Source organism: Anomaloglossus baeobatrachus, chromosome 7, assembly GCF_048569485.1.
Source record: "Anomaloglossus baeobatrachus isolate aAnoBae1 chromosome 7, aAnoBae1.hap1, whole genome shotgun sequence".
In the NCBI taxonomy this organism is placed as follows: Eukaryota; Metazoa; Chordata; class Amphibia; order Anura; family Aromobatidae; genus Anomaloglossus; species Anomaloglossus baeobatrachus.
Window position 1 is genome coordinate 205505902 of NC_134359.1, and position 19975 is coordinate 205525876.

Below are 19975 nucleotides of genomic sequence, written 5' to 3' on the forward strand. Positions count from 1 at the left end.
ATTTCCTGTTCAAGAAGGCTGCTATCAAACTTTTCTAACATTTCAGTCTGGCAAAAGTAAACCCACTGTTTTCATTTGGCATGCTTGATGCCATCCTACATTGGCTGACATCTTCTTCCTTTTGAGTACTTTGACAACACAGATTTAGAATCTCTCCATTGCACTATCTAAGGAAGGGATATGAGAAAGACAAGTTTGACTTTATAGTATTTTTACAAGGAAAGTACACTGTTAAACATAGAAACTTCAGTACTGAGGCTATGAAAAGAAGGCACTGCTGAGATTCGAACTCAGGATCTCCTGTTTACGAGACAGGCGCTTTAACCAACTAAGCCACAGCACCACTTTGTGTAAGAGTAGAAAAGCACTACTGGTAGAGTCGCCCTCACCTCATTTCTTTCAGTGTCCTTGAATGTCTAGAGATAGACGACTTATGCAAATTCTTTCTTTACTGGACTAATTTTTAGGGCTTCAATAGTGACAAAAAATACAATCTTTCTTGAATTACTGATATTAAAACCCTAAACTTTGGTTAATCTCTGATAAAGTTTGAGCTTGTCCAACTCTTGACATAATCCACTGTTGTAGATATGATAAGAGCCACTTTGCCAGAAGCTCATACACAATCTTTAGTGAAATTGCACAGACTTGTCAAAATCCTCATTAGATCACATCATCTGGCTACAGACTCTTCCTGTAGACGAGCTGCCGAGTGGTTATGGCGTATGACTACTAATCCATTGTGCTCTGCATGCATGGTTTTTGAATCCCATACTTGTTGAAGTTACCTTCATCTCCAATGTTGAAACTCTAAATTATCTTTTTCAGCCCAAGCAGTGAGTATTTCCAGCATTTCCTGTTCAAGAAGGCTGCTATCAAACTTTTCTAACATTTCAGTCTGGCAAAAGTAAACCCACTGTTTTCATTTGGCATGCTTGATGCCATCCTACATTGGCTGACATCTTCTTCCTTTTGAGTACTTTGACAACACAGATTTAGAATCTCTCCATTGCACTATCTAAGGAAGGGATATGAGAAAGACAAGTTTGACTTTATAGTATTTTTACAAGGAAAGTACATTGTTAAACATAGAAACTTCTGTAAGAGGCTATGAAAAGAAGGCACTGCTGAGATTCGAACTCAGGATCTCCTGTTTACAAGACAGGCGCTTTAACCAACTAAGCCACAGCACCACATTGTTTAAGAGTAGGAAAGCACTACTGGTAGAATCGCCCTCACCTCATGTCTTTCAGTGTCCTTGAATGTCTAGAGATAGACGACTTATGCAAATTCTTTCTTTACTGGACTAATTTTTAGGGCTTCAATAGTGACAAAAAATACAATCTTTATTGAATTACTGATATTAAAACCCTAAACTTTGGTTAATCTCTGATAAAGTTTGAGCTTGTCCAACTCTTGACATAATCCACTGTTGTAGATATGATAAGAGCCACTTTGCCAGAAGCTCATACACAATCTTTAGTGAAATTGCACAGACTTGTCAAAATCCTCATTAGATCACATCATCTGGCTACAGACTCTTCCTGTAGACGAGCTGCCGAGTGGTTATGGCGTATGACTACTAATTCATTGTGCTCTGCATGCATGGTTTTTGAATCCCATACTTGTTGAAGTTACCTTCATCTCCAATGTTGAAACTCTAAATTATCTTTTTCAGCCCAAGCAGTGAGTATTTCCAGCATTTCCTGTTCAAGAAGGCTGCTATCAAACTTTTCTAACATTTCAGTCTGGCAAAAGTAAACCCACTGTTTTCATTTGGCATGCTTGATGCCATCCTACATTGGCTGACATCTTCTTCCTTTTGAGTACTTTGACAACACAGATTTAGAATCTCTCCATTGCACTATCTAAGGAAGGGATATGAGAAAGACAAGTTTGACTTTATAGTATTTTTACAAGGAAAGTACATTGTTAAACATAGAAACTTCTGTAAGAGGCTATGAAAAGAAGGCACTGCTGAGATTCGAACTCAGGATCTCCTGTTTACAAGACAGGCGCTTTAACCAACTAAGCCACAGCACCACATTGTTTAAGAGTAGGAAAGCACTACTGGTAGAATCGCCCTCACCTCATGTCTTTCAGTGTCCTTGAATGTCTAGAGATAGACGACTTATGCAAATTCTTTCTTTACTGGACTAATTTTTAGGGCTTCAATAGTGACAAAAAATACAATCTTTCTTGAATTACTGATATTAAAACCCTAAACTTTGGTTAATCTCTGATAAAGTTTGAGCTTGTCCAACTCTTGACATAATCCACTGTTGTAGATATGATAAGAGCCACTTTGCCAGAAGCTCATACACAATCTTTAGTGAAATTGCACAGACTTGTCAAAATCCTCATTAGATCACATCATCTGGCTACAGACTCTTCCTGTAGACGAGCTGCCGAGTGGTTATGGCGTATGACTACTAATTCATTGTGCTCTGCATGCATGGTTTTTGAATCCCATACTTGTTGAAGTTACCTTCATCTCCAATGTTGAAACTCTAAATTATCTTTTTCAGCCCAAGCAGTGAGTATTTCCAGCATTTCCTGTTCAAGAAGGCTGCTATCAAACTTTTCTAACATTTCAGTCTGGCAAAAGTAAACCCACTGTTTTCATTTGGCATGCTTGATGCCATCCTACATTGGCTGACATCTTCTTCCTTTTGAGTACTTTGACAACACAGATTTAGAATCTCTCCATTGCACTATCTAAGGAAGGGATATGAGAAAGACAAGTTTGACTTTATAGTATTTTTACAAGGAAAGTACATTGTTAAACATAGAAACTTCTGTAAGAGGCTATGAAAAGAAGGCACTGCTGAGATTCGAACTCAGGATCTCCTGTTTACAAGACAGGCGCTTTAACCAACTAAGCCACAGCACCACATTGTTTAAGAGTAGGAAAGCACTACTGGTAGAATCGCCCTCACCTCATGTCTTTCAGTGTCCTTGAATGTCTAGAGATAGACGACTTATGCAAATTCTTTCTTTACTGGACTAATTTTTAGGGCTTCAATAGTGACAAAAAATACAATCTTTCTTGAATTACTGATATTAAAACCCTAAACTTTGGTTAATCTCTGATAAAGTTTGAGCTTGTCCAACTCTTGACATAATCCACTGTTGTAGATATGATAAGAGCCACTTTGCCAGAAGCTCATACACAATCTTTAGTGAAATTGCACAGACTTGTCAAAATCCTCATTAGATCACATCATCTGGCTACAGACTCTTCCTGTAGACGAGCTGCCGAGTGGTTATGGCGTATGACTACTAATTCATTGTGCTCTGCATGCATGGTTTTTGAATCCCATACTTGTTGAAGTTACCTTCATCTCCAATGTTGAAACTCTAAATTATCTTTTTCAGCCCAAGCAGTGAGTATTTCCAGCATTTCCTGTTCAAGAAGGCTGCTATCAAACTTTTCTAACATTTCAGTCTGGCAAAAGTAAACCCACTGTTTTCATTTGGCATGCTTGATGCCATCCTACATTGGCTGACATCTTCTTCCTTTTGAGTACTTTGACAACACAGATTTAGAATCTCTCCATTGCACTATCTAAGGAAGGGATATGAGAAAGACAAGTTTGACTTTATAGTATTTTTACAAGGAAAGTACATTGTTAAACATAGAAACTTCTGTAAGAGGCTATGAAAAGAAGGCACTGCTGAGATTCGAACTCAGGATCTCCTGTTTACAAGACAGGCGCTTTAACCAACTAAGCCACAGCACCACATTGTTTAAGAGTAGGAAAGCACTACTGGTAGAATCGCCCTCACCTCATGTCTTTCAGTGTCCTTGAATGTCTAGAGATAGACGACTTATGCAAATTCTTTCTTTACTGGACTAATTTTTAGGGCTTCAATAGTGACAAAAAATACAATCTTTCTTGAATTACTGATATTAAAACCCTAAACTTTGGTTAATCTCTGATAAAGTTTGAGCTTGTCCAACTCTTGACATAATCCACTGTTGTAGATATGATAAGAGCCACTTTGCCAGAAGCTCATACACAATCTTTAGTGAAATTGCACAGACTTGTCAAAATCCTCATTAGATCACATCATCTGGCTACAGACTCTTCCTGTAGACGAGCTGCCGAGTGGTTATGGCGTATGACTACTAATTCATTGTGCTCTGCATGCATGGTTTTTGAATCCCATACTTGTTGAAGTTACCTTCATCTCCAATGTTGAAACTCTAAATTATCTTTTTCAGCCCAAGCAGTGAGTATTTCCAGCATTTCCTGTTCAAGAAGGCTGCTATCAAACTTTTCTAACATTTCAGTCTGGCAAAAGTAAACCCACTGTTTTCATTTGGCATGCTTGATGCCATCCTACATTGGCTGACATCTTCTTCCTTTTGAGTACTTTGACAACACAGATTTAGAATCTCTCCATTGCACTATCTAAGGAAGGGATATGAGAAAGACAAGTTTGACTTTATAGTATTTTTACAAGGAAAGTACATTGTTAAACATAGAAACTTCTGTAAGAGGCTATGAAAAGAAGGCACTGCTGAGATTCGAACTCAGGATCTCCTGTTTACAAGACAGGCGCTTTAACCAACTAAGCCACAGCACCACATTGTTTAAGAGTAGGAAAGCACTACTGGTAGAATCGCCCTCACCTCATGTCTTTCAGTGTCCTTGAATGTCTAGAGATAGACGACTTATGCAAATTCTTTCTTTACTGGACTAATTTTTAGGGCTTCAATAGTGACAAAAAATACAATCTTTCTTGAATTACTGATATTAAAACCCTAAACTTTGGTTAATCTCTGATAAAGTTTGAGCTTGTCCAACTCTTGACATAATCCACTGTTGTAGATATGATAAGAGCCACTTTGCCAGAAGCTCATACACAATCTTTAGTGAAATTGCACAGACTTGTCAAAATCCTCATTAGATCACATCATCTGGCTACAGACTCTTCCTGTAGACGAGCTGCCGAGTGGTTATGGCGTATGACTACTAATTCATTGTGCTCTGCATGCATGGTTTTTGAATCCCATACTTGTTGAAGTTACCTTCATCTCCAATGTTGAAACTCTAAATTATCTTTTTCAGCCCAAGCAGTGAGTATTTCCAGCATTTCCTGTTCAAGAAGGCTGCTATCAAACTTTTCTAACATTTCAGTCTGGCAAAAGTAAACCCACTGTTTTCATTTGGCATGCTTGATGCCATCCTACATTGGCTGACATCTTCTTCCTTTTGAGTACTTTGACAACACAGATTTAGAATCTCTCCATTGCACTATCTAAGGAAGGGATATGAGAAAGACAAGTTTGACTTTATAGTATTTTTACAAGGAAAGTACACTGTTAAACATAGAAACTTCAGTACTGAGGCTATGAAAAGAAGGCACTGATGAGATTCGAACTCAGGATCTCCTGTTTACAAGACAGGCGCTTTAACCAACTAAGCCACAGCACCACATTGTTTAAGAGTAGGAAAGCACTACTGGTAGAATCGCCCTCACCTCATGTCTTTCAGTGTCCTTGAATGTCTAGAGATAGACGACTTATGCAAATTCTTTCTTTACTGGACTAATTTTTAGGGCTTCAATAGTGACAAAAAATACAATCTTTCTTGAATTACTGATATTAAAACCCTAAACTTTGGTTAATCTCTGATAAAGTTTGAGCTTGTCCAACTCTTGACATAATCCACTGTTGTAGATATGATAAGAGCCACTTTGCCAGAAGCTCATACACAATCTTTAGTGAAATTGCACAGACTTGTCAAAATCCTCATTAGATCACATCATCTGGCTACAGACTCTTCCTGTAGACGAGCTGCCGAGTGGTTATGGCGTATGACTACTAATTCATTGTGCTCTGCATGCATGGTTTTTGAATCCCATACTTGTTGAAGTTACCTTCATCTCCAATGTTGAAACTCTAAATTATCTTTTTCAGCCCAAGCAGTGAGTATTTCCAGCATTTCCTGTTCAAGAAGGCTGCTATCAAACTTTTCTAACATTTCAGTCTGGCAAAAGTAAACCCACTGTTTTCATTTGGCATGCTTGATGCCATCCTACATTGGCTGACATCTTCTTCCTTTTGAGTACTTTGACAACACAGATTTAGAATCTCTCTATTGCACTATCTAAGGAAGGGATATGAGAAAGACAAGTTTGACTTTATAGTATTTTTACAAGGAAAGTACATTGTTAAACATAGAAACTTCTGTAAGAGGCTATGAAAAGAAGGCACTGCTGAGATTCGAACTCAGGATCTCCTGTTTACAAGACAGGCGCTTTAACCAACTAAGCCACAGCACCACATTGTTTAAGAGTAGGAAAGCACTACTGGTAGAATCGCCCTCACCTCATGTCTTTCAGTGTCCTTGAATGTCTAGAGATAGACGACTTATGCAAATTCTTTCTTTACTGGACTAATTTTTAGGGCTTCAATAGTGACAAAAAATACAATCTTTCTTGAATTACTGATATTAAAACCCTAAACTTTGGTTAATCTCTGATAAAGTTTGAGCTTGTCCAACTCTTGACATAATCCACTGTTGTAGATATGATAAGAGCCACTTTGCCAGAAGCTCATACACAATCTTTAGTGAAATTGCACAGACTTGTCAAAATCCTCATTAGATCACATCATCTGGCTACAGACTCTTCCTGTAGACGAGCTGCCGAGTGGTTATGGCGTATGACTACTAATTCATTGTGCTCTGCATGCATGGTTTTTGAATCCCATACTTGTTGAAGTTACCTTCATCTCCAATGTTGAAACTCTAAATTATCTTTTTCAGCCCAAGCAGTGAGTATTTCCAGCATTTCCTGTTCAAGAAGGCTGCTATCAAACTTTTCTAACATTTCAGTCTGGCAAAAGTAAACCCACTGTTTTCATTTGGCATGCTTGATGCCATCCTACATTGGCTGACATCTTCTTCCTTTTGAGTACTTTGACAACACAGATTTAGAATCTCTCTATTGCACTATCTAAGGAAGGGATATGAGAAAGACAAGTTTGACTTTATAGTATTTTTACAAGGAAAGTACATTGTTAAACATAGAAACTTCTGTAAGAGGCTATGAAAAGAAGGCACTGCTGAGATTCGAACTCAGGATCTCCTGTTTACAAGACAGGCGCTTTAACCAACTAAGCCACAGCACCACATTGTTTAAGAGTAGGAAAGCACTACTGGTAGAATCGCCCTCACCTCATGTCTTTCAGTGTCCTTGAATGTCTAGAGATAGACGACTTATGCAAATTCTTTCTTTACTGGACTAATTTTTAGGGCTTCAATAGTGACAAAAAATACAATCTTTCTTGAATTACTGATATTAAAACCCTAAACTTTGGTTAATCTCTGATAAAGTTTGAGCTTGTCCAACTCTTGACATAATCCACTGTTGTAGATATGATAAGAGCCACTTTGCCAGAAGCTCATACACAATCTTTAGTGAAATTGCACAGACTTGTCAAAATCCTCATTAGATCACATCATCTGGCTACAGACTCTTCCTCTTCCCGAGACAGGCGCTTTAACCAACTAAGCCACAGCACCACTTTGTGTAAGAGTAGAAAAGCACTACTGGTAGAATCGCCCTCACCTCATGTCTTTCAGTGTCCTTGAATGTCTAGAGATAGACGACTTATGCAAATTCTTTCTTTACTGGACTAATTTTTAGGGCTTCAATAGTGACAAAAAATACAATCTTTATTGAATTACTGATATTAAAACCCTAAACTTTGGTTAATCTCTGATAAAGTTTGAGCTTGTCCAACTCTTGACATAATCCACTGTTGTAGATATGATAAGAGCCACTTTGCCAGAAGCTCATACACAATCTTTAGTGAAATTGCACAGACTTGTCAAAATCCTCATTAGATCACATCATCTGGCTACAGACTCTTCCTGTAGACGAGCTGCCGAGTGGTTATGGCGTATGACTACTAATTCATTGTGCTCTGCATGCATGGTTTTTGAATCCCATACTTGTTGAAGTTACCTTCATCTCCAATGTTGAAACTCTAAATTATCTTTTTCAGCCCAAGCAGTGAGTATTTCCAGCATTTCCTGTTCAAGAAGGCTGCTATCAAACTTTTCTAACATTTCAGTCTGGCAAAAGTAAACCCACTGTTTTCATTTGGCATGCTTGATGCCATCCTACATTGGCTGACATCTTCTTCCTTTTGAGTACTTTGACAACACAGATTTAGAATCTCTCCATTGCACTATCTAAGGAAGGGATATGAGAAAGACAAGTTTGACTTTATAGTATTTTTACAAGGAAAGTACATTGTTAAACATAGAAACTTCTGTAAGAGGCTATGAAAAGAAGGCACTGCTGAGATTCGAACTCGGGATCTCCTGTTTACAAGACAGGCGCTTTAACCAACTAAGCCACAGCACCACATTGTTTAAGAGTAGGAAAGCACTACTGGTAGAATCGCCCTCACCTCATGTCTTTCAGTGTCCTTGAATGTCTAGAGATAGACGACTTATGCAAATTCTTTCTTTACTGGACTAATTTTTAGGGCTTCAATAGTGACAAAAAATACAATCTTTCTTGAATTACTGATATTAAAACCCTAAACTTTGGTTAATCTCTGATAAAGTTTGAGCTTGTCCAACTCTTGACATAATCCACTGTTGTAGATATGATAAGAGCCACTTTGCCAGAAGCTCATACACAATCTTTAGTGAAATTGCACAGACTTGTCAAAATCCTCATTAGATCACATCATCTGGCTACAGACTCTTCCTGTAGACGAGCTGCCGAGTGGTTATGGCGTATGACTACTAATTCATTGTGCTCTGCATGCATGGTTTTTGAATCCCATACTTGTTGAAGTTACCTTCATCTCCAATGTTGAAACTCTAAATTATCTTTTTCAGCCCAAGCAGTGAGTATTTCCAGCATTTCCTGTTCAAGAAGGCTGCTATCAAACTTTTCTAACATTTCAGTCTGGCAAAAGTAAACCCACTGTTTTCATTTGGCATGCTTGATGCCATCCTACATTGGCTGACATCTTCTTCCTTTTGAGTACTTTGACAACACAGATTTAGAATCTCTCCATTGCACTATCTAAGGAAGGGATATGAGAAAGACAAGTTTGACTTTATAGTATTTTTACAAGGAAAGTACATTGTTAAACATAGAAACTTCTGTAAGAGGCTATGAAAAGAAGGCACTGCTGAGATTCGAACTCAGGATCTCCTGTTTACAAGACAGGCGCTTTAACCAACTAAGCCACAGCACCACATTGTTTAAGAGTAGGAAAGCACTACTGGTAGAATCGCCCTCACCTCATGTCTTTCAGTGTCCTTGAATGTCTAGAGATAGACGACTTATGCAAATTCTTTCTTTACTGGACTAATTTTTAGGGCTTCAATAGTGACAAAAAATACAATCTTTATTGAATTACTGATATTAAAACCCTAAACTTTGGTTAATCTCTGATAAAGTTTGAGCTTGTCCAACTCTTGACATAATCCACTGTTGTAGATATGATAAGAGCCACTTTGCCAGAAGCTCATACACAATCTTTAGTGAAATTGCACAGACTTGTCAAAATCCTCATTAGATCACATCATCTGGCTACAGACTCTTCCTGTAGACGAGCTGCCGAGTGGTTATGGCGTATGACTACTAATTCATTGTGCTCTGCATGCATGGTTTTTGAATCCCATACTTGTTGAAGTTACCTTCATCTCCAATGTTGAAACTCTAAATTATCTTTTTCAGCCCAAGCAGTGAGTATTTCCAGCATTTCCTGTTCAAGAAGGCTGCTATCAAACTTTTCTAACATTTCAGTCTGGCAAAAGTAAACCCACTGTTTTCATTTGGCATGCTTGATGCCATCCTACATTGGCTGACATCTTCTTCCTTTTGAGTACTTTGACAACACAGATTTAGAATCTCTCCATTGCACTATCTAAGGAAGGGATATGAGAAAGACAAGTTTGACTTTATAGTATTTTTACAAGGAAAGTACATTGTTAAACATAGAAACTTCTGTAAGAGGCTATGAAAAGAAGGCACTGCTGAGATTCGAACTCAGGATCTCCTGTTTACAAGACAGGCGCTTTAACCAACTAAGCCACAGCACCACATTGTTTAAGAGTAGGAAAGCACTACTGGTAGAATCGCCCTCACCTCATGTCTTTCAGTGTCCTTGAATGTCTAGAGATAGACGACTTATGCAAATTCTTTCTTTACTGGACTAATTTTTAGGGCTTCAATAGTGACAAAAAATACAATCTTTATTGAATTACTGATATTAAAACCCTAAACTTTGGTTAATCTCTGATAAAGTTTGAGCTTGTCCAACTCTTGACATAATCCACTGTTGTAGATATGATAAGAGCCACTTTGCCAGAAGCTCATACACAATCTTTAGTGAAATTGCACAGACTTGTCAAAATCCTCATTAGATCACATCATCTGGCTACAGACTCTTCCTGTAGACGAGCTGCCGAGTGGTTATGGCGTATGACTACTAATTCATTGTGCTCTGCATGCATGGTTTTTGAATCCCATACTTGTTGAAGTTACCTTCATCTCCAATGTTGAAACTCTAAATTATCTTTTTCAGCCCAAGCAGTGAGTATTTCCAGCATTTCCTGTTCAAGAAGGCTGCTATCAAACTTTTCTAACATTTCAGTCTGGCAAAAGTAAACCCACTGTTTTCATTTGGCATGCTTGATGCCATCCTACATTGGCTGACATCTTCTTCCTTTTGAGTACTTTGACAACACAGATTTAGAATCTCTCCATTGCACTATCTAAGGAAGGGATATGAGAAAGACAATTTTGACTTTATAGTATTTTTACAAGGAAAGTACACTGTTAAACATAGAAACTTCAGTACTGAGGCTATGAAAAGAAGGCACTGCTGAGATTCGAACTCAGGATCTCCTGTTTACGAGACAGGCGCTTTAACCAACTAAGCCACAGCACCACTTTGTGTAAGAGTAGAAAAGCACTACTGGTAGAGTCGCCATCACCTCATGTCTTTCAGTGTCCTTGAATGTCTAGAGATAGACGACTTATGCAAATTCTTTCTTTACTGGACTAATTTTTAGGGCTTCAATAGTGACAAAAAATACAATCTTTATTGAATTACTGATATTAAAACCCTAAACTTTGGTTAATCTCTGATAAAGTTTGAGCTTGTCCAACTCTTGACATAATCCACTGTTGTAGATATGATAAGAGCCACTTTGCCAGAAGCTCATACACAATCTTTAGTGAAATTGCACAGACTTGTCAAAATCCTCATTAGATCACATCATCTGGCTACAGACTCTTCCTGTAGACGAGCTGCCGAGTGGTTATGGCGTATGACTACTAATTCATTGTGCTCTGCATGCATGGTTTTTGAATCCCATACTTGTTGAAGTTACCTTCATCTCCAATGTTGAAACTCTAAATTATCTTTTTCAGCCCAAGCAGTGAGTATTTCCAGCATTTCCTGTTCAAGAAGGCTGCTATCAAACTTTTCTAACATTTCAGTCTGGCAAAAGTAAACCCACTGTTTTCATTTGGCATGCTTGATGCCATCCTACATTGGCTGACATCTTCTTCCTTTTGAGTACTTTGACAACACAGATTTAGAATCTCTCCATTGCACTATCTAAGGAAGGGATATGAGAAAGACAAGTTTGACTTTATAGTATTTTTACAAGGAAAGTACATTGTTAAACATAGAAACTTCTGTAAGAGGCTATGAAAAGAAGGCACTGCTGAGATTCGAACTCAGGATCTCCTGTTTACAAGACAGGCGCTTTAACCAACTAAGCCACAGCACCACATTGTTTAAGAGTAGGAAAGCACTACTGGTAGAATCGCCCTCACCTCATGTCTTTCAGTGTCCTTGAATGTCTAGAGATAGACGACTTATGCAAATTCTTTCTTTACTGGACTAATTTTTAGGGCTTCAATAGTGACAAAAAATACAATCTTTATTGAATTACTGATATTAAAACCCTAAACTTTGGTTAATCTCTGATAAAGTTTGAGCTTGTCCAACTCTTGACATAATCCACTGTTGTAGATATGATAAGAGCCACTTTGCCAGAAGCTCATACACAATCTTTAGTGAAATTGCACAGACTTGTCAAAATCCTCATTAGATCACATCATCTGGCTACAGACTCTTCCTGTAGACGAGCTGCCGAGTGGTTATGGCGTATGACTACTAATTCATTGTGCTCTGCATGCATGGTTTTTGAATCCCATACTTGTTGAAGTTACCTTCATCTCCAATGTTGAAACTCTAAATTATCTTTTTCAGCCCAAGCAGTGAGTATTTCCAGCATTTCCTGTTCAAGAAGGCTGCTATCAAACTTTTCTAACATTTCAGTCTGGCAAAAGTAAACCCACTGTTTTCATTTGGCATGCTTGATGCCATCCTACATTGGCTGACATCTTCTTCCTTTTGAGTACTTTGACAACACAGATTTAGAATCTCTCCATTGCACTATCTAAGGAAGGGATATGAGAAAGACAAGTTTGACTTTATAGTATTTTTACAAGGAAAGTACACTGTTAAACATAGAAACTTCAGTACTGAGGCTATGAAAAGAAGGCACTGCTGAGATTCGAACTCAGGATCTCCTGTTTACGAGACAGGCGCTTTAACCAACTAAGCCACAGCACCACATTGTGTAAGAGTAGAAAAGCACTACTGGTAGAGTCGCCCTCACCTCATTTCTTTCAGTGTCCTTGAATGTCTAGAGATAGACGACTTATGCAAATTCTTTCTTTACTGGACTAATTTTTAGGGCTTCAATAGTGACAAAAAATACAATCTTTCTTGAATTACTGATATTAAAACCCTAAACTTTGGTTAATCTCTGATAAAGTTTGAGCTTGTCCAACTCTTGACATAATCCACTGTTGTAGATATGATAAGAGCCACTTTGCCAGAAGCTCATACACAATCTTTAGTGAAATTGCACAGACTTGTCAAAATCCTCATTAGATCACATCATCTGGCTACAGACTCTTCCTGTAGACGAGCTGCCGAGTGGTTATGGCGTATGACTACTAATCCATTGTGCTCTGCATGCATGGTTTTTGAATCCCATACTTGTTGAAGTTACCTTCATCTCCAATGTTGAAACTCTAAATTATCTTTTTCAGCCCAAGCAGTGAGTATTTCCAGCATTTCCTGTTCAAGAAGGCTGCTATCAAACTTTTCTAACATTTCAGTCTGGCAAAAGTAAACCCACTGTTTTCATTTGGCATGCTTGATGCCATCCTACATTGGCTGACATCTTCTTCCTTTTGAGTACTTTGACAACACAGATTTAGAATCTCTCCATTGCACTATCTAAGGAAGGGATATGAGAAAGACAAGTTTGACTTTATAGTATTTTTACAAGGAAAGTACACTGTTAAACATAGAAACTTCAGTACTGAGGCTATGAAAAGAAGGCACTGCTGAGATTCGAACTCAGGATCTCCTGTTTACGAGACAGGCGCTTTAACCAACTAAGCCACAGCACCACTTTGTGTAAGAGTAGAAAAGCACTACTGGTAGAGTCGCCCTCACCTCATGTCTTTCAGTGTCCTTGAATGTCTAGAGATAGACGACTTATGCAAATTCTTTCTTTACTGGACTAATTTTTAGGGCTTCAATAGTGACAAAAAATACAATCTTTCTTGAATTACTGATATTAAAACCCTAAACTTTGGTTAATCTCTGATAAAGTTTGAGCTTGTCCAACTCTTGACATAATCCACTGTTGTAGATATGATAAGAGCCACTTTGCCAGAAGCTCATACACAATCTTTAGTGAAATTGCACAGACTTGTCAAAATCCTCATTAGATCACATCATCTGGCTACAGACTCTTCCTGTAGACGAGCTGCCGAGTGGTTATGGCGTATGACTACTAATCCATTGTGCTCTGCATGCATGGTTTTTGAATCCCATACTTGTTGAAGTTACCTTCATCTCCAATGTTGAAACTCTAAATTATCTTTTTCAGCCCAAGCAGTGAGTATTTCCAGCATTTCCTGTTCAAGAAGGCTGCTATCAAACTTTTCTAACATTTCAGTCTGGCAAAAGTAAACCCACTGTTTTCATTTGGCATGCTTGATGCCATCCTACATTGGCTGACATCTTCTTCCTTTTGAGTACTTTGACAACACAGATTTAGAATCTCTCCATTGCACTATCTAAGGAAGGGATATGAGAAAGACAAGTTTGACTTTATAGTATTTTTACAAGGAAAGTACATTGTTAAACATAGAAACTTCTGTAAGAGGCTATGAAAAGAAGGCACTGCTGAGATTCGAACTCAGGATCTCCTGTTTACAAGACAGGCGCTTTAACCAACTAAGCCACAGCACCACTTTGTTTAAGAGTAGGAAAGCACTACTGGTAGAATCGCCCTCACCTCATGTCTTTCAGTGTCCTTGAATGTCTAGAGATAGACGACTTATGCAAATTCTTTCTTTACTGGACTAATTTTTAGGGCTTCAATAGTGACAAAAAATACAATCTTTATTGAATTACTGATATTAAAACCCTAAACTTTGGTTAATCTCTGATAAAGTTTGAGCTTGTCCAACTCTTGACATAATCCACTGTTGTAGATATGATAAGAGCCACTTTGCCAGAAGCTCATACACAATCTTTAGTGAAATTGCACAGACTTGTCAAAATCCTCATTAGATCACATCATCTGGCTACAGACTCTTCCTGTAGACGAGCTGCCGAGTGGTTATGGCGTATGACTACTAATCCATTGTGCTCTGCATGCATGGTTTTTGAATCCCATACTTGTTGAAGTTACCTTCATCTCCAATGTTGAAACTCTAAATTATCTTTTTCAGCCCAAGCAGTGAGTATTTCCAGCATTTCCTGTTCAAGAAGGCTGCTATCAAACTTTTCTAACATTTCAGTCTGGCAAAAGTAAACCCACTGTTTTCATTTGGCATGCTTGATGCCATCCTACATTGGCTGACATCTTCTTCCTTTTGAGTACTTTGACAACACAGATTTAGAATCTCTCCATTGCACTATCTAAGGAAGGGATATGAGAAAGACAAGTTTGACTTTATAGTATTTTTACAAGGAAAGTACACTGTTAAACATAGAAACTTCAGTACTGAGGCTATGAAAAGAAGGCACTGCTGAGATTCGAACTCAGGATCTCCTGTTTACGAGACAGGCGCTTTAACCAACTAAGCCACAGCACCACTTTGTGTAAGAGTAGAAAAGCACTACTGGTAGATTCGCCCTCACCTCATGTCTTTCAGTGTCCTTGAATGTCTAGAGATAGACGACTTATGCAAATTCTTTCTTTACTGGACTAATTTTTAGGGCTTCAATAGTGACAAAAAATACAATCTTTCTTGAATTACTGATATTAAAACCCTAAACTTTGGTTAATCTCTGATAAAGTTTGAGCTTGTCCAACTCTTGACATAATCCACTGTTGTAGATATGATAAGAGCCACTTTGCCAGAAGCTCATACACAATCTTTAGTGAAATTGCACAGACTTGTCAAAATCCTCATTAGATCACATCATCTGGCTACAGACTCTTCCTGTAGACGAGCTGCCGAGTGGTTATGGCGTATGACTACTAATCCATTGTGCTCTGCATGCATGGTTTTTGAATCCCATACTTGTTGAAGTTACCTTCATCTCCAATGTTGAAACTCTAAATTATCTTTTTCAGCCCAAGCAGTGAGTATTTCCAGCATTTCCTGTTCAAGAAGGCTGCTATCAAACTTTTCTAACATTTCAGTCTGGCAAAAGTAAACCCACTGTTTTCATTTGGCATGCTTGATGCCATCCTACATTGGCTGACATCTTCTTCCTTTTGAGTACTTTGACAACACAGATTTAGAATCTCTCCATTGCACTATCTAAGGAAGGGATATGAGAAAGACAAGTTTGACTTTATAGTATTTTTACAAGGAAAGTACATTGTTAAACATAGAAACTTCTGTAAGAGGCTATGAAAAGAAGGCACTGCTGAGATTCGAACTCAGGATCTCCTGTTTACAAGACAGGCGCTTTAACCAACTAAGCCACAGCACCACTTTGTTTAAGAGTAGGAAAGCACTACTGGTAGAATCGCCCTCACCTCATGTCTTTCAGTGTCCTTGAATGTCTAGAGATAGACGACTTATGCAAATTCTTTCTTTACTGGACTAATTTTTAGGGCTTCAATAGTGACAAAAAATACAATCTTTATTGAATTACTGATATTAAAACCCTAAACTTTGGTTAATCTCTGATAAAGTTTGAGCTTGTCCAACTCTTGACATAATCCACTGTTGTAGATATGATAAGAGCCACTTTGCCAGAAGCTCATACACAATCTTTAGTGAAATTGCACAGACTTGTCAAAATCCTCATTAGATCACATCATCTGGCTACAGACTCTTCCTGTAGACGAGCTGCCGAGTGGTTATGGCGTATGACTACTAATCCATTGTGCTCTGCATGCATGGTTTTTGAATCCCATACTTGTTGAAGTTACCTTCATCTCCAATGTTGAAACTCTAAATTATCTTTTTCAGCCCAAGCAGTGAGTATTTCCAGCATTTCCTGTTCAAGAAGGCTGCTATCAAACTTTTCTAACATTTCAGTCTGGCAAAAGTAAACCCACTGTTTTCATTTGGCATGCTTGATGCCATCCTACATTGGCTGACATCTTCTTCCTTTTGAGTACTTTGACAACACAGATTTAGAATCTCTCCATTGCACTATCTAAGGAAGGGATATGAGAAAGACAAGTTTGACTTTATAGTATTTTTACAAGGAAAGTACACTGTTAAACATAGAAACTTCAGTACTGAGGCTATGAAAAGAAGGCACTGCTGAGATTCGAACTCAGGATCTCCTGTTTACGAGACAGGCGCTTTAACCAACTAAGCCACAGCACCACTTTGTGTAAGAGTAGAAAAGCACTACTGGTAGATTCGCCCTCACCTCATGTCTTTCAGTGTCCTTGAATGTCTAGAGATAGACGACTTATGCAAATTCTTTCTTTACTGGACTAATTTTTAGGGCTTCAATAGTGACAAAAAATACAATCTTTCTTGAATTACTGATATTAAAACCCTAAACTTTGGTTAATCTCTGATAAAGTTTGAGCTTGTCCAACTCTTGACATAATCCACTGTTGTAGATATGATAAGAGCCACTTTGCCAGAAGCTCATACACAATCTTTAGTGAAATTGCACAGACTTGTCAAAATCCTCATTAGATCACATCATCTGGCTACAGACTCTTCCTGTAGACGAGCTGCCGAGTGGTTATGGCGTATGACTACTAATCCATTGTGCTCTGCATGCATGGTTTTTCAATCCCATACTTGTTGAAGTTACCTTCATCTCCAATGTTGAAACTCTAAATTATCTTTTTCAGCCCAAGCAGTGAGTATTTCCAGCATTTCCTGTTCAAGAAGGCTGCTATCAAACTTTTCTAACATTTCAGTCTGGCAAAAGTAAACCCACTGTTTTCATTTGGCATGCTTGATGCCATCCTACATTGGCTGACATCTTCTTCCTTTTGAGTACTTTGACAACACAGATTTAGAATCTCTCCATTGCACTATCTAAGGAAGGGATATGAGAAAGACAAGTTTGACTTTATAGTATTTTTACAAGGAAAGTACACTGTTAAACATAGAAACTTCAGTACTGAGGCTATGAAAAGAAGGCACTGCTGAGATTCGAACTCAGGATCTCCTGTTTACGAGACAGGCGCTTTAACCAACTAAGCCACAGCACCACTTTGTGTAAGAGTAGAAAAGCACTACTGGTAGAGTCGCCCTCACCTCATGTCTTTCAGTGTCCTTGAATGTCTAGAGATAGACGACTTATGCAAATTCTTTCTTTACTGGACTAATTTTTAGGGCTTCAATAGTGACAAAAAATACAATCTTTCTTGAATTACTGATATTAAAACCCTAAACTTTGGTTAATCTCTGATAAAGTTTGAGCTTGTCCAACTCTTGACATAATCCACTGTTGTAGATATGATAAGAGCCACTTTGCCAGAAGCTCATACACAATCTTTAGTGAAATTGCACAGACTTGTCAAAATCCTCATTAGATCACATCATCTGGCTACAGACTCTTCCTGTAGACGAGCTGCCGAGTGGTTATGGCGTATGACTACTAATCCATTGTGCTCTGCATGCATGGTTTTTGAATCCCATACTTGTTGAAGTTACCTTCATCTCCAATGTTGAAACTCTAAATTATCTTTTTCAGCCCAAGCAGTGAGTATTTCCAGCATTTCCTGTTCAAGAAGGCTGCTATCAAACTTTTCTAACATTTCAGTCTGGCAAAAGTAAACCCACTGTTTTCATTTGGCATGCTTGATGCCATCCTACATTGGCTGACATCTTCTTCCTTTTGAGTACTTTGACAACACAGATTTAGAATCTCTCCATTGCACTATCTAAGGAAGGGATATGAGAAAGACAAGTTTGACTTTATAGTATTTTTACAAGGAAAGTACATTGTTAAACATAGAAACTTCTGTAAGAGGCTATGAAAAGAAGGCACTGCTGAGATTCGAACTCAGGATCTCCTGTTTACAAGACAGGCGCTTTAACCAACTAAGCCACAGCACCACTTTGTTTAAGAGTAGGAAAGCACTACTGGTAGAATCGCCCTCACCTCATGTCTTTCAGTGTCCTTGAATGTCTAGAGATAGACGACTTATGCAAATTCTTTCTTTACTGGACTAATTTTTAGGGCTTCAATAGTGACAAAAAATACAATCTTTCTTGAATTACTGATATTAAAACCCTAAACTTTGGTTAATCTCTGATAAAGTTTGAGCTTGTCCAACTCTTGACATAATCCACTGTTGTAGATATGATAAGAGCCACTTTGCCAGAAGCTCATACACAATCTTTAGTGAAATTGCACAGACTTGTCAAAATCCTCATTAGATCACATCATCTGGCTACAGACTCTTCCTGTAGACGAGCTGCCGAGTGGTTATGGCGTATGACTACTAATCCATTGTGCTCTGCATGCATGGTTTTTGAATCCCATACTTGTTGAAGTTACCTTCATCTCCAATGTTGAAACTCTAAATTATCTTTTTCAGCCCAAGCAGTGAGTATTTCCAGCATTTCCTGTTCAAGAAGGCTGCTATCAAACTTTTCTAACATTTCAGTCTGGCAAAAGTAAACCCACTGTTTTCATTTGGCATGCTTGATGCCATCCTACATTGGCTGACATCTTCTTCCTTTTGAGTACTTTGACAACACAGATTTAGAATCTCTCCATTGCACTATCTAAGGAAGGGATATGAGAAAGACAAGTTTGACTTTATAGTATTTTTACAAGGAAAGTACATTGTTAAACATAGAAACTTCTGTAAGAGGCTATGAAAAGAAGGCACTGCTGAGATTCGAACTCAGGATCTCCTGTTTACAAGACAGGCGCTTTAACCAACTAAGCCACAGCACCACTTTGTTTAAGAGTAGGAAAGCACTACTGGTAGAATCGCCCTCACCTCATGTCTTTCAGTGTCCTTGAATGTCTAGAGATAGACGACTTATGCAAATTCTTTCTTTACTGGACTAATTTTTAGGGCTTCAATAGTGACAAAAAATACAATCTTTATTGAATTACTGATATTAAAACCCTAAACTTTGGTTAATCTCTGATAAAGTTTGAGCTTGTCCAACTCTTGACATAATCCACTGTTGTAGATATGATAAGAGCCACTTTGCCAGAAGCTCATACACAATCTTTAGTGAAATTGCACAGACTTGTCAAAATCCTCATTAGATCACATCATCTGGCTACAGACTCTTCCTGTAGACGAGCTGCCGAGTGGTTATGGCGTATGACTACTAATCCATTGTGTTTTGCATGCATGGTTTTTGAATCCCATACTTGTTGAAGTTACCTTCATCTCCAATGTTGAAACTCTAAATTATCTTTTTCAGCCCAAGCAGTGAGTATTTCCAGCATTTCCTGTTCAAGAAGGCTGCT

At 38.2% G+C, this 19975-nt stretch overlaps 21 non-coding genes across 21 annotated transcripts; all 21 read right to left on the bottom strand.

The window, feature by feature from the left end:
• Positions 1–269: 269 nt before the first annotated feature.
• Positions 270–343, bottom strand: TRNAT-CGU (transfer RNA threonine (anticodon CGU)). Its single transcript has one exon. It is a non-coding gene; the product is annotated as a tRNA-Thr (tRNA).
• Positions 344–1119: 776 nt separating this feature from the next.
• TRNAT-UGU (transfer RNA threonine (anticodon UGU)) lies at positions 1120–1193 on the bottom strand. Its single transcript has one exon. It is a non-coding gene; the product is annotated as a tRNA-Thr (tRNA).
• Positions 1194–1969: 776 nt separating this feature from the next.
• TRNAT-UGU (transfer RNA threonine (anticodon UGU)) lies at positions 1970–2043 on the bottom strand. Its single transcript has one exon. It is a non-coding gene; the product is annotated as a tRNA-Thr (tRNA).
• Positions 2044–2819: 776 nt separating this feature from the next.
• On the bottom strand, positions 2820–2893 carry TRNAT-UGU (transfer RNA threonine (anticodon UGU)). Its single transcript has one exon. It is a non-coding gene; the product is annotated as a tRNA-Thr (tRNA).
• A 776-nt stretch (positions 2894–3669) lies between these two features.
• On the bottom strand, positions 3670–3743 carry TRNAT-UGU (transfer RNA threonine (anticodon UGU)). Its single transcript has one exon. It is a non-coding gene; the product is annotated as a tRNA-Thr (tRNA).
• Positions 3744–4519: 776 nt separating this feature from the next.
• TRNAT-UGU (transfer RNA threonine (anticodon UGU)) lies at positions 4520–4593 on the bottom strand. The gene has a single exon. It is a non-coding gene; the product is annotated as a tRNA-Thr (tRNA).
• Positions 4594–6220: 1627 nt separating this feature from the next.
• On the bottom strand, positions 6221–6294 carry TRNAT-UGU (transfer RNA threonine (anticodon UGU)). The gene has a single exon. It is a non-coding gene; the product is annotated as a tRNA-Thr (tRNA).
• Positions 6295–7070: 776 nt separating this feature from the next.
• Positions 7071–7144, bottom strand: TRNAT-UGU (transfer RNA threonine (anticodon UGU)). Its single transcript has one exon. It is a non-coding gene; the product is annotated as a tRNA-Thr (tRNA).
• A 2020-nt stretch (positions 7145–9164) lies between these two features.
• Positions 9165–9238, bottom strand: TRNAT-UGU (transfer RNA threonine (anticodon UGU)). Its single transcript has one exon. It is a non-coding gene; the product is annotated as a tRNA-Thr (tRNA).
• A 776-nt stretch (positions 9239–10014) lies between these two features.
• TRNAT-UGU (transfer RNA threonine (anticodon UGU)) lies at positions 10015–10088 on the bottom strand. Its single transcript has one exon. It is a non-coding gene; the product is annotated as a tRNA-Thr (tRNA).
• A 777-nt stretch (positions 10089–10865) lies between these two features.
• On the bottom strand, positions 10866–10939 carry TRNAT-CGU (transfer RNA threonine (anticodon CGU)). Its single transcript has one exon. It is a non-coding gene; the product is annotated as a tRNA-Thr (tRNA).
• Positions 10940–11715: 776 nt separating this feature from the next.
• Positions 11716–11789, bottom strand: TRNAT-UGU (transfer RNA threonine (anticodon UGU)). Its single transcript has one exon. It is a non-coding gene; the product is annotated as a tRNA-Thr (tRNA).
• Positions 11790–12566: 777 nt separating this feature from the next.
• TRNAT-CGU (transfer RNA threonine (anticodon CGU)) lies at positions 12567–12640 on the bottom strand. The gene has a single exon. It is a non-coding gene; the product is annotated as a tRNA-Thr (tRNA).
• Positions 12641–13417: 777 nt separating this feature from the next.
• On the bottom strand, positions 13418–13491 carry TRNAT-CGU (transfer RNA threonine (anticodon CGU)). Its single transcript has one exon. It is a non-coding gene; the product is annotated as a tRNA-Thr (tRNA).
• Positions 13492–14267: 776 nt separating this feature from the next.
• Positions 14268–14341, bottom strand: TRNAT-UGU (transfer RNA threonine (anticodon UGU)). The gene has a single exon. It is a non-coding gene; the product is annotated as a tRNA-Thr (tRNA).
• A 777-nt stretch (positions 14342–15118) lies between these two features.
• Positions 15119–15192, bottom strand: TRNAT-CGU (transfer RNA threonine (anticodon CGU)). Its single transcript has one exon. It is a non-coding gene; the product is annotated as a tRNA-Thr (tRNA).
• A 776-nt stretch (positions 15193–15968) lies between these two features.
• TRNAT-UGU (transfer RNA threonine (anticodon UGU)) lies at positions 15969–16042 on the bottom strand. The gene has a single exon. It is a non-coding gene; the product is annotated as a tRNA-Thr (tRNA).
• A 777-nt stretch (positions 16043–16819) lies between these two features.
• TRNAT-CGU (transfer RNA threonine (anticodon CGU)) lies at positions 16820–16893 on the bottom strand. Its single transcript has one exon. It is a non-coding gene; the product is annotated as a tRNA-Thr (tRNA).
• A 777-nt stretch (positions 16894–17670) lies between these two features.
• Positions 17671–17744, bottom strand: TRNAT-CGU (transfer RNA threonine (anticodon CGU)). Its single transcript has one exon. It is a non-coding gene; the product is annotated as a tRNA-Thr (tRNA).
• A 776-nt stretch (positions 17745–18520) lies between these two features.
• TRNAT-UGU (transfer RNA threonine (anticodon UGU)) lies at positions 18521–18594 on the bottom strand. The gene has a single exon. It is a non-coding gene; the product is annotated as a tRNA-Thr (tRNA).
• A 776-nt stretch (positions 18595–19370) lies between these two features.
• On the bottom strand, positions 19371–19444 carry TRNAT-UGU (transfer RNA threonine (anticodon UGU)). The gene has a single exon. It is a non-coding gene; the product is annotated as a tRNA-Thr (tRNA).
• Between the last annotated feature and the right edge of the window lie 531 nt (positions 19445–19975).